This window comes from Acanthopagrus latus, chromosome 13 (assembly GCF_904848185.1).
Source record: "Acanthopagrus latus isolate v.2019 chromosome 13, fAcaLat1.1, whole genome shotgun sequence".
Taxonomy (NCBI): Eukaryota; Metazoa; Chordata; class Actinopteri; order Spariformes; family Sparidae; genus Acanthopagrus; species Acanthopagrus latus.
Window position 1 is genome coordinate 18,284,660 of NC_051051.1, and position 12,023 is coordinate 18,296,682.

Here is a 12,023-nt window from a genome sequence, read left to right on the forward strand (position 1 = left end):
ACATAGTTTATCCGGAGAATGATGGAACACGGTTTCCTCAGACGGTGTATGTTAAATTTGATGACGATAGGGTTGGCATACAGAAGAGGAAATGCTGTGCATTTGCCTCTGCAGTAGAAATGGGTTCCACGGGCATTGAACCTGAAGAGGAGAGGGTGACTAAAAAGGGTGGAATGCGTCGGCAATTTCCACTGAAGCTCGCCTGGGCCTGTACAGTACATAAAGTACAAGGCATTACAGTTGATAAAGCGGTCGTGTCGCTTGAAAGGATTTTTGCAGCTGGACAGGCGTATGTAGCTATAAGTCGGGTTAGAAATTTGTCAGCGTTGGTGATCAGGGACTTTAAGGAGAAAGCCATCTATTGTAAGGACTCAATCAAAGATGTAGTTGAAAACATGCCTCCCTTCATGGTCGAGAATATTTCAAAGCACAAATTCAATACACAGACCTTTACTGTGTTTTTGATGAATGTGTAGAATTTGACCTCACATGTATTTGATTTGGCACTTTGCACACAGCATTTGCAGCCCAACTGCATTGCTGTTACAGAAACATGGCTGCCTGCAGTTTCCTCATTTGAAACTGTAAAGATGGATGGTTACGCTTATCATAATCAGCCAAGGACTTTATCCTACAATAGCAGCGACCCAATATTGACAGAAATTCAAGGCCAACAGCATGGTGGAGTTGGCCTGTATGGTGCAGACAATTTGGCATGTAATGTTCTCCAGGTACCAAATGTCAATTTAGAATGTTTGGTTTACCACTGCACTACATACAGCATTTTGATAGCAGTAATTTATAGACCACCATCTTATCCCATTGGCTGATATATCGCACTTACTATACTGCAGTAATTGCATAATATGAATTGCTGCCAGTCATATGCTGTTGCTAATGCAGGTTTTGCTTTACCTTTCGTGTTGCCTCAAAAAGCAAAAGGCACTGGTAATGGTACTCCTGGTTTACCGAGATGGGGTTCGATTCCCTGTGGTGTCCTACTGATTCTTTTGCATTTACATGAAAGGCCATATTTCACTCAATTATATGTGTAACAAGTGTGACTAAACTCCATAAAAGAAAATCCAAATCAAATTAACGCTTGTATTATGTTCGTTTTCTACTTTCGTGTTCCTCGTCAAATTTGACAGGTCTGGTTTAAGTGCTCTTACATTACCACAAAAAAACATTCAAACATAATGAAAAGGACATTTTATTGAACACTTTTAATGTGTCAATGACGTGACGCCTAAATATTCTGTCCGGCTGTATTTTTTTAAGTTAAAAAAAGGTTTAAATGTACAAAAAATATACTATCTATATATTGTATCTCTCCCTTATAAGCAGTCACTTAAACTTTTCAAAAATCAGGAGTTATTTGTAATTTTTCTGTCATTAAAAGTGTCAAAATATCATGTGGTGCGACCGTCCAGCCATGACTGCTGTTTTGAAAACCTATTTGAAATTACTCTAAATATATTACAATTTATTTTTGTCAGACTTGAGACAAAAGAGAGGACTCAGATGCAGGTTGCAGAAGTAGAATCGAGCTTTTATTTTTCTGATTAGAGACTCTTCAGAGGAGATGATAAATCAAAAGCTATGAATCTCTTCGAGGACAGACAGGACGAACAACACAGAACACTTAGTAACAAAAGACGCTCCCGAAGGAGGAAAACCTACACTATTCTGAATTTCTAAAATATAAAACATACAAAAGAAAAGTCACTCCGCAGAGGAAGGCACAAGGCTATGAAAGTTAATTCTATTCTAACAAAATAACGAAGTACAACAAAAGACGCTCCCGTGGGAGGAAAGAAACAACTATGAAAAGTTCAAAACTAAAACACAAACTCTAACCAGAAATTTACAAATCAAAATCACTCTCTCAAGAGATCAATAAACAGAAAAACAAAACAAGATAATACTTAACAAGTTGCGAAATTTCAAGGGCTGTGAATCAAGCCTTGACGAGACGACGAAGTACTTAGGCGACGCAGACAGGGGAAGACAAAGACTTTATACACATGAGGGAGGGAGACACAGGTGCAAACAATCAGGGATTAGGGATGACGTCAGACCAGGAACCATCCTGCTTTCTTTTACTGGTTTGATCTGGCTGACATGGAACGTAGGGTGTACTTTCAGGGACCGAGGCAGGCGTAGACGAACTGCTGCAGGGCCTATATTCCGGGTGACGGTGAATGGCCCCACGAACCGCGGAGCCAGTTTCCTGGATGGGACCCTGAGATTAAGATCCTTGGCGGATAACCATACCCTCTGTCCGGGTTGATAGTCGGGAGCTGGACGTCTCTTACGGTCTGCACTTCGTTTGACTCGATCTCCTTGTCTTATCAGTGCTTGTCGGGCAGCTGCCCAGATGCATCGGCAACGTTGAACCATGGCGTAGGCTGAGGGAACCAACGCTTCCCTTTCATTGTCTGGGAACAGTGGGGGTTGATAACCTAGGGCGCAATGAAAAGGAGAAAGACCAGTAGCAGAAGTGGGTAATGAATTGTGTGCATACTCTACCCAGACCAGGTGTTTGCTCCATGTCGAGGGATTCTGGTGTACCACGCAACGGAGGCCAGTTTCCAGCTGTTGATTGAGGCGTTCGGTCTGGCCATTAGTTTCCGGGTGGTACCCTGACGTTAAGCTGGCTGTGGCTCCAATCAATCTGCAGAATTCTCTCCAAAATTTAGACACAAACTGGGGCCCCCGGTCCGAGACAATGTCTTTCGGGAATCCATGAACTCTGAAGACTTGGTTCATCATGACCTCTGTGGTTTCTTTAGCAGAGGGTAACTTGGGTAGTGCGACAAAGTGTGCCATCTTTGAGAATCTGTCAACCACCGTAAGGACGGTGGTGTTCCCCTGGGAGACCGGGAGCCCTGTAACAAAGTCCAGTGAGATGTCTGCCCATGGTCTGGAGGGGATGGGGAGCGGTTGAAGGAGACCGGAACGAGCCTTCGATGATGTCTTGTTCCATGCACAGACCGAACAAGCCTCTATGTACTCCCGGACCTCCGTCTCCATAGCGGGCCACCAGAACCTCCGGGAGATGACGTACATGGTTCTCTTGACTCCGGGATGACAGGAAAGCAGCGAGGTGTGAGCCCAATGGATCACCTGTGGGCGCAACTCAGCCGGGACATACAGACAATTGTCTGGACAGCCCTTAGGTGACGGGGCTCCACCGTTTGCATGCTTAACCTCCTTTTCTATAGGCCAAGACACCGCTCCAACCACACAATTCAGTGGAAGGATACTTTCAGTCTGCTTGGTCTTAGGCTCAGGATCAAAGAGGCGAGAGAGGACATCAGGTTTGACGTTTCGGGATCCCGGCCTGTAAGACAAAGTGAAAGAGAAACAGTTAAAGAGCAAAGCCCACCTGGCCTGGCGAGAGTTTAATCTTTTTGCCTTACGGATGAATTCAAGATTCTTGTGATCAGTCCAGACAATGAAAGGTTGTTCGGTTCCCTCTAGCCAGTGTTGCCATTCTTCCAACGCGACCTTCACGGCTAGTAGCTCTCGGTTTCCGACATCATAATTCCTTTCTGCTTGGGACAGCCGCCTCGACAGGAATGCACAGGGATGCATCTTGCCGTCTTTATCTGAGCGCTGAGATAGTACTGCTCCTACACCGTCGTTCGAGGCATCTACCTCCACCACGAATTGTCGTTGCGGGTCTGGCAAGGTGAGGATGGGTGCTGTGGTGAATCGTCTTTTGAGTTCCTGGAACGCCTTTTCTGCTTCGGGATTCCATTGAAACGAGACCTGGGTGGAGGTAAGAGCATGGAGAGGAGCAGCTGTAGCGCTGAAGCCCCTGACAAACCGCCTGTAAAAGTTCGCAAATCCAAGGAATTGCTGAACCTTCTTACGGCTGTCGGGAGTGGGCCAATTAGCCACCGCGCTTACTTTAGCCGGATCCATCTGTACTCTTCCAGGGGCTACAATGAAGCCCAGGAACGAGACAGTGTCGGCATGAAAAACACTTTTTCCAGCTTTGACATACAGGTGATGGTCAAGGAGTCTTTTCAACACCTGATTAACATGGTCTTTGCGTACTGTGATATTAGGAGAGTAGATTAGAATGTCGTCTAAATACACGTACACAAACTGGTCCAGGAAATCTCTCAATACATCGTTAATCATGGCCTGAAACACAGCAGGAGCATTAGTAAGACCGAAGGGCATGACGCAGTACTCATAATGACCGCTGGGGGTGTTGAAACCAGTTTTCCATTCATCCCCTTCTCTGATGCGTACTAGGTGGTATGCGTTTCGAAGATCTAGTTTGGTGAAAACCTTTGCCTGTTGGAGCTGGTCGAATACTGACGTCATCAGAGGCAGGGGATAGCGGTTCTTGACGGTGATGTCGTTCAGCGGACTGTAGTCAATGCATGGTCGGAGAGACCCATCTTTCTTCCCCACGAAGAAGAATCCGGCTCCAGCCGGAGACGACGAGGGACAGATTAAGCCCGCTTTTAGGGACGCAGAGATGTAATCATTCATGGCACGTCGCTCAGGCCCAGAGATGGAATAGAGTCTCCCCATAGGAATGGTAGAACCGGGAATCAAGTCTATGGCACAGTCGTAGAGACGATGAGGAGGAAGAGACAGTGCTTTAGTTTTATTAAACACTTCTTTTAGATGATGATAACAGGTCGGAACCAAGGTCAGGTCCGGATATTCTGGGTCTGTGACAGGATCGGCAGAAAACAGATTTATTTCAGCGACTTGGTCGAAAAGGCAGTGATTAGTGCAGTCTTTTCCCCATCCTTTAATTTGCCCGTTCTTCCAGTTGATATGCGGATTGTGGAAGAAAAGCCATGGCTGCCCCAAAACCAAAACGTGAGACGAGGAAGTGAAGAGGTGAAACCGAATCTGTTCATGGTGATTTCCAATGGTCAATTGGACAGGTTTACTTATATGCGTGATGACGAATATGTCCGCTCCGTTTAGGGAGCGAGCTCGGATGGGCCTGGCTAAAGTTTCACACTCTAGCTGTAATTTTCGAGCCAGATTCCAGTCCATTAGACTTTCATCCGCTCCTGAGTCAATCATCGCATTTACATCATATTGTGAATTAAGCTTGACTTTGGTGAGAATGCGGACAGCGGTCTTGGAAACCTGGTTAGAACTCACCCCATGAGTCTTCCTGACGGGACAAGCACTGACGAGATGACCGGTTTCGCCACTGTAAAAGCACCTTCCTTCCTGGCGTCTCCGCTGGCGTTCCTCTTGTGAGAGTCTGGTTCTTCCCAGCTGCATGGGCTCCTCGTCGTTTCGGCTCGTGGCGTTTTCTGGAAGCGATCGCAGCGATGTCGGCCATCTTGTTTCTGGCATAGCTGTATCTCTGTTGTGCTCTCCCCGTCTCTCCACCCGCTGTTTTCGGAGTTGATTCCGCCGATTATCCGTGCGGATGGCGAGGGCGATGAGCGCGTCTAAGCTCGTGGGTAAATCCAGGGGCACGAGAAGGTCTTGGATATCAGGTGACAGTCCTTTAAGAAAAACATTGTATAAAGCAGTATTGGTCCACCCGCTTTCCGCGGCCAGAGTGCGGAAGTGGATCGCGTAATCACACACAGAGTCATTACCTTGTCTTATGGAGCTGAGTTCCTGAGCCTTCTCTCTGCTAGAACAAACAGGATCAAAAGTTTTAGTTAATGCCGTCTGAAAACCGGCAACAGTCTCACATATCATGGAATTCCTGCTCCATTCAGCCGAAGCCCAGGTTTTGGCTCGCCCTGCCAGGTGGGATATCATGAATGCCACCTTAGCCCGCTCGGTCGAAAAGGCTTGTGGCATGAACTCGAAATGGATCGAGCAGTCTATCAAGAAAGTCCGGCAGAGTCCGGGTTCACCGGTGTACTGGGTCGGGGGCACTAGTTTGCAGGAAGCTCCTCCGGAGTGCACCGGTACTTCTGGGAACGCTGGAGCAGGCGGAGTCGGAGGAGCGGGGCTGGGCCGACAGACTTGGCCCAACAGGTCGTGCAGCTGGGATGAAATCTGTCCCATGTTGGCTGCCATGGCGGTCTGAAACTCCTCCTGTCGACTCAGACGGGCTTCTTGAGTGCGTAGAACCTCGGAGAGTCGTTCTGCCTCAGCTGAGTCCATGTCTGGCCTAAGTATACTGTCAGACTTGAGACAAAAGAGAGGACTCAGATGCAGGTTGCAGAAGTAGAATCGAGCTTTTATTTTTCTGATTAGCGACTCTTCAGAGGAGATGATAAATCAAAAGCTATGAATCTCTTCGAGGACAGACAGGACGAACAACACAGAACACTTAGTAACAAAAGACGCTCCCGAAGGAGGAAAACCTACACTATTCTGAATTTCTAAAATATAAAACATACAAAAGAAAAGTCACTCCGCAGAGGAAGACACAAGGCTATGAAAGTTAATTCTATTCTAACAAAATAACAAAGTACAACAAAAGACGCTCCCGTGGGAGGAAAGAAACAACCATGAAAAGTTCAAAACTAAAACACAAACTCTAACCAGAAATTTACAAATCAAAATCACTCTCTCAAGAGATCAATAAACAGAAAAACAAAACAAGATAATACTTAACAAGATGCAAAATTTCAAGGGCTGTGAATCAAGGCTTGGGTACACGACGAGACGACGAAATACTTAGGCGACGCAGACAGGGGAAGACAAAGACTTTATACACATGAGGGAGGGAGACACAGGTGCAAACAATCAGGGATTAGGGATGACGTCAGACCAGGGACACAGGAGGAAGGGCACGTGATCTGAAACGAAAGGAGAGTTACTTTCAAAATAAAACAAGCATTTCATAAGACAGATCCCAAGGACAAGACAACCTCACCGCGATGTGACAATTTTCTGCCCTATTTGGCATGATTTACAAAGTGTTTTGTATTCCTGTACAAAATTGCAAAGGTTTTGCAGTTATATTTCTTTCATAATATACAAACAAACTTTGTCCAATCATATGCATTTCATTAAATATCATGTGGTGCGACCATCAATAAATGACCACTTTTGGAACTTTTATTTTGAAATCTACTGGAGGACAGGAAGTTGCATCATCCACCATTTTGTCATAGAGCTATGGAAGCAGAAAGAAGGTTTGTGGCTCTCTCATTTTTAAAAAAAAAAAAAAACTTTTTTAACGGCTGTAATGTTGTTGCCACATTTGGATATCATGTGGTATGACCTCAAAAAAACAATTAATTTAAGTTTTTTCTGCAAATTTGTATTTTTATTATAAATTTCATAGTGTCCTTTTGTGGAAAGCTAGCTAGCTTTGTTTATGTTGCTAATCTTGTCATAGTAATATTTGACTGAACTTGAAAATGTCATGTGGTGCGACCAATTATCATGTGGTGCGACCACTGCAGATTGTTTTCCATCATAGATATATGACCTAGATTGGCAGTTTTTGTGCCTTTTATATTCAATTGATGATTGATCAACATTAAGTACTTAATTTTTATTATTATTTTGACTATTTTTTGGATATTTGATGAGTCATTTTGCTAATATTTCAGAAATAATGGTTAGTTCATCTTTGTAAAATATAAGAAAAAATAGTAAAAGCATGCAATTTCACTTGGGTATTTATGCAGATATTAGCAATTTATTAATTATTATTTGTCTATTTAACTCATATTGATTTATTTTACCAGATGCCACTGCCAAGCAAAGTTAAAAGCGCTCGCCACAGGCAGCGTGTCAACTCTGACCCCACAGCAAAAGCAGAGTACCTTGCCAGGAGAAGAGAAAGGTGTGTTAAAAAAGTTTTAAAAAATCAAAACAATAAATGAAGCAACTTGCAGTACATATTTCTCTGTGTTTTTCATTACCTGGTAGACTTTTTCATTAACATGTTCATTTACTGTGATCTAATAGTTGTCCAAAATAAAAATAGACTAGGGATTTAGGGCATGACACTATATTACATTATTGTTTCAGCTACCAGAGAAGGAAACTGCAGGGGAAGATTCCATATGTAAAGGCAAGTGAGCTAGAGAAGATGAAAAAGAAACAGAGAGAGAAATGGAGGGCAGTATCCAGTGCTTACAGAGAAAGAAAAGATATGGCAAATGCTGTGTTAGACCTTACTCCACCATCCATGGAGAATATTCCACCAGTTCTGGTTGGTGTAGATGTTGCCCAAGAACAGCCACAAGAGCAGCCAGAGCAGCCGCCTGTGGAAGACCCCATGCCTCTAAATGAGGATTTTAATCCACCGGTGTCCTCCACACCAGAGAGGAATAAAAGAAAGAATACATCAGCAGAAAAACATTGCAAAAAATTGCAGGGAGAGAAGTGTCAACTGAGAAAGCAGGTCTTACATCTGAAGAAACAGCTAGCAGAGATGAAAAACTGAGGGATAAATCCAGAAAGAGTGAGAAGAGGTTAATGGGAAAACAAACAGTAGGCCTAAGTGAAAAATTCAAGCCAAGGGGGCACAAGAAACTGTCAACAAAAAGAAAGCAAGCAGTTATCAATTTCCTGTCCAGAGATGAAAACAACCGTCTGTTAGCAGGGGAAAAAGACACCATTACCAAAAATAAACAGAAAATGCAAAGAAGAGTTCTAACAAAGCCCCTGATTGAGCTCCATGCTCAGTATCAAACAGAGGTGGAACAGGATCTCTCCATGTCTTACCGACAATTTGTAAGAAGACGGCCTTTTTATATCACAGAGCCAAAGACCAGTGACAGAGATACATGTGCATGTGTGGAACATGAGAATGTCCGGCTACTGATTAACAAACTTACCAAGAGAGGGCTGTTGAAGACAACCAGCATCTCAGAATTATTGAATATGATTGTTTGTGACCCTAAAAACAAAGCATGTATGGATCGTGTATGCCCAAAGTGCTGCTTTGATGAAGTCGAATTACCTGAGACACCCTCTGCAGAGGTTTCTTGGGAACAATGGGAGCGAGTAACTTCAACAAATGGAGAGAAAGTCTTTGCAAATGTCTTAAAACAAACACATACAGGGACAATCAAGGACTTAAAAGAGCTGTTCCACAAAAAGCTAGAATGTATAGCCATACACCAGTTCAACTGGATCCACCAAACAGAAAAGTTTCGTGGCCTAAAACAGAATCTCACAGAAGCTGAAGCAGTGCTTCACATTGGTAATACACACCGCTATTCTCTACACAGTCCATGGGACAAAATCATACGCAACGCTATCAGACAGCCTCCGCCATGACGAGAGGGCAGTATGGGCACACCTGGAGCCCATACTGAAAGAGCTTCACACAACCTACCCAGAGATTACAGCCCTACATATAATTAGTGACGGACCTGTTACACAGTACAGGAACAAAGCTAACTTTTATCTCCTCAGTACTGTGCCTTTCCTTTCTGGGTTCAAGCATGTTACATGGAACTATTCGGAAAAGTCCCACGGAAAGGGTGCCCCGGATGGTATCGGTGGTGCAGTGAAGAGGGATGCAGATCTCTATGTTCGTCGGGGAGGTGAGCTGCAGGCTCCACTGGATTTGTATGAGATGCTGACCAAAAAATCAGGGTCGACCATTACTCATTACTGGGTAAGCGAAGAGAGCATCCAGAAATATGATGAGCTGATTCCAGGGAAATTGACAGCTGTGAAGGGAACCTTAAAAATACACCAGGTTTTGTCTTCACAAGCAGCACAAATCAGTCACAGGGAGGTCTTGTGCTTCTGCAAGCATGCAGAAATGAAGACATGCCTATGTTACCAGCCAGTGAAAGCAGATTTGAGGAACACCACCGACGATCCCGTAAACGCTCCTGAGCCACCAAAGAAACAACCTCTTCAAGACTTGAGTGGAAAGTTTGTCATAGTCAGCTATGATGAACTTCCCTATGTTGGCCAGGTCCTTCAGGTTGTGGGAGAGGAAGTACAAGTTACCTCCATGTGACAGTCAGGAGAAAATAACTTGTTCATGTGGCCACAAGAGCCAGATATTATATATTGCTACAAGAAAGATGTTCTCTTTGTCATTGAAGAACCTGAGCCAGCAACCTCACGCTACTCAAAGTTGACCAGCCAAGATTGGGCAAAGTTCAAAAAGGCCTGGGGTTAGCGGCACACACGCGCACACACACATACACATGGTTAGATTTTTATCAGAAAATCGAAAAAATGTTTATGAAATGAAATGTTTCTGTTCATGTTGTTCATGCGAGGATTGGGCAAAGATTGAGCCAAGACTGGGCAAAATTCAAGAAGGCTTGGGGTTAGTGGCACATATGCACACACACAAACACTCACACAGACACTAACACACACGGTTAGATTTTTGTCAAAAAAATGTTTATGAAATTAAATGTTTGTATTGATGTTGTTCATGCAAAGATTGGGCAAAGTTTAAAAAGTCCTGGGCCACTATACAGTTAGATTTTTGTCAAAAAATGTTTATGAAATGAAATGTTTGTTTTCATGTTTGAAATGTTAATAAAATCTGGTTGAAATTTGCATGGAATTAATTGTTTATTGGCCTCTTTAAATTGATTTTTAATGACACAAGGTCTTCACGTCATTTGGCGCGACCACCCATCATGTGGTGTGACCAATAATAACAATACCTATATCAAATACAAACTAAAATATCTAATTTCTGTAACTAACACATTAATAACTGATACAATATGCTTAAGTGAAAGGTTATTTTAAAACATTTTTATCATTATTATCCAATTTAAAGAAAAAATTTGTTGGTGAACTACATTTAATGTAGCGACTGTGACATTATATCGCTAAATTATGAGAGCATTATTTACACAAATTCAAATGAAATGCAAACACTTTGTTTCTATATAGTTGATATTACTGACAATTTGTAAAACACTATTAAGTATGTTAAGAAAATGTATTAATTTTTAGATACATTATGGTCGCACCACATGACATTTTTTAAGGCCAGGGGAAATTCATCTATATGAAAAAACACTAAAATTGCTAAATTTATAATTGTAATGTTCAATTTTGTATACACAACATCCTTAATGTTTGAACAGTTGCAAAAAATATACTTATTTTTGGTATTTTAAAATTGGCATGTTGAAAAACCTTATACGTCATTGACCCTAATACATTGTAGTAAGTGTTTCTAACTAGTGGTGAACATGCATAATGGCAATGAACATAGAAAGAATAGACACTAAAAATGATAATAGTACTCTTGTCATGATCTATGGCTGCGGTGTCTGTGTTGTTTTTTTTGTGCTTGTGTGTTCTGTTTACTTGCAGAGTTGCGCTGGAAGGCTGGGCGGATTTGTTGTCTCAGGAGGGATCACACTCATATGCACCTGCTGCAGGTTGACAATTAATGCCTGCTTAAAAGTCTTGATCAACACACTACCTGCTGCCAACCACATGCAGTATATGGCTCTGTCAATGGTATAATCTAAACTTACTCTAGTTGACCTGTGTGTTATACTGGAAACAGTATAACAACTAATTTCAACATGCTTTGTCTACAGCTGTGTTTCTCCAAGTGGCTAAACACCACACATGTCCTCAGCCTGGCAGCAACACTCCACCTGCCATGGGCTCCTCCAAGCATCTAGACACCACACAGCGCTCCAGCAGCCTCAACCTCAAACCATCATCAGCTGTGAATTCAGTTGTGTTGAAATAAAGAAGGTTTTGATACTGCTGCAGCCTTGTGTCTGTTTTTGACTTTTGACAACCAGATTCTACCAAGTGTAACACATCTATGTGTGTGTATGTGTGTGTGTGTGTGTGTGTGTGTGTGTGTGTGTGTGTGTGTGTGTGCGCGTGTGTGTTTTCGACACACAGGAGTGGCATTACACAATCAGGTTGGAGTGTGCCTTGCAAACAAAGGCATCACATTAGTAGCATGTCAGTGTTGTTGCTGTCGTTGGGGGGGCTTAGCCTGGGGCAACAGCTGGGGCTTGCAAACTCCTAACCAGACTAGCAGGGGGTGATGAGCTCCAACCAGAATCAACAGACACATGTCAGCTTGGCTACTGACCTGGTCGAATGCTCACCGTATTTCCCTAAACACATGCTTCCCC

General features: G+C 43.2%; 1 long non-coding RNA gene across 1 annotated transcript; it reads left to right on the forward strand.

The window, feature by feature from the left end:
- Positions 1 to 6,841: 6,841 nt before the first annotated feature.
- Positions 6,842 to 11,645, forward strand: LOC119031290. Its single transcript, XR_005078562.1, has 3 exons — positions 6,842 to 7,759; positions 7,948 to 11,382; positions 11,466 to 11,645. It is a non-coding gene; the product is annotated as an uncharacterized LOC119031290 (long non-coding RNA).
- Positions 11,646 to 12,023: the final 378 nt, after the last annotated feature.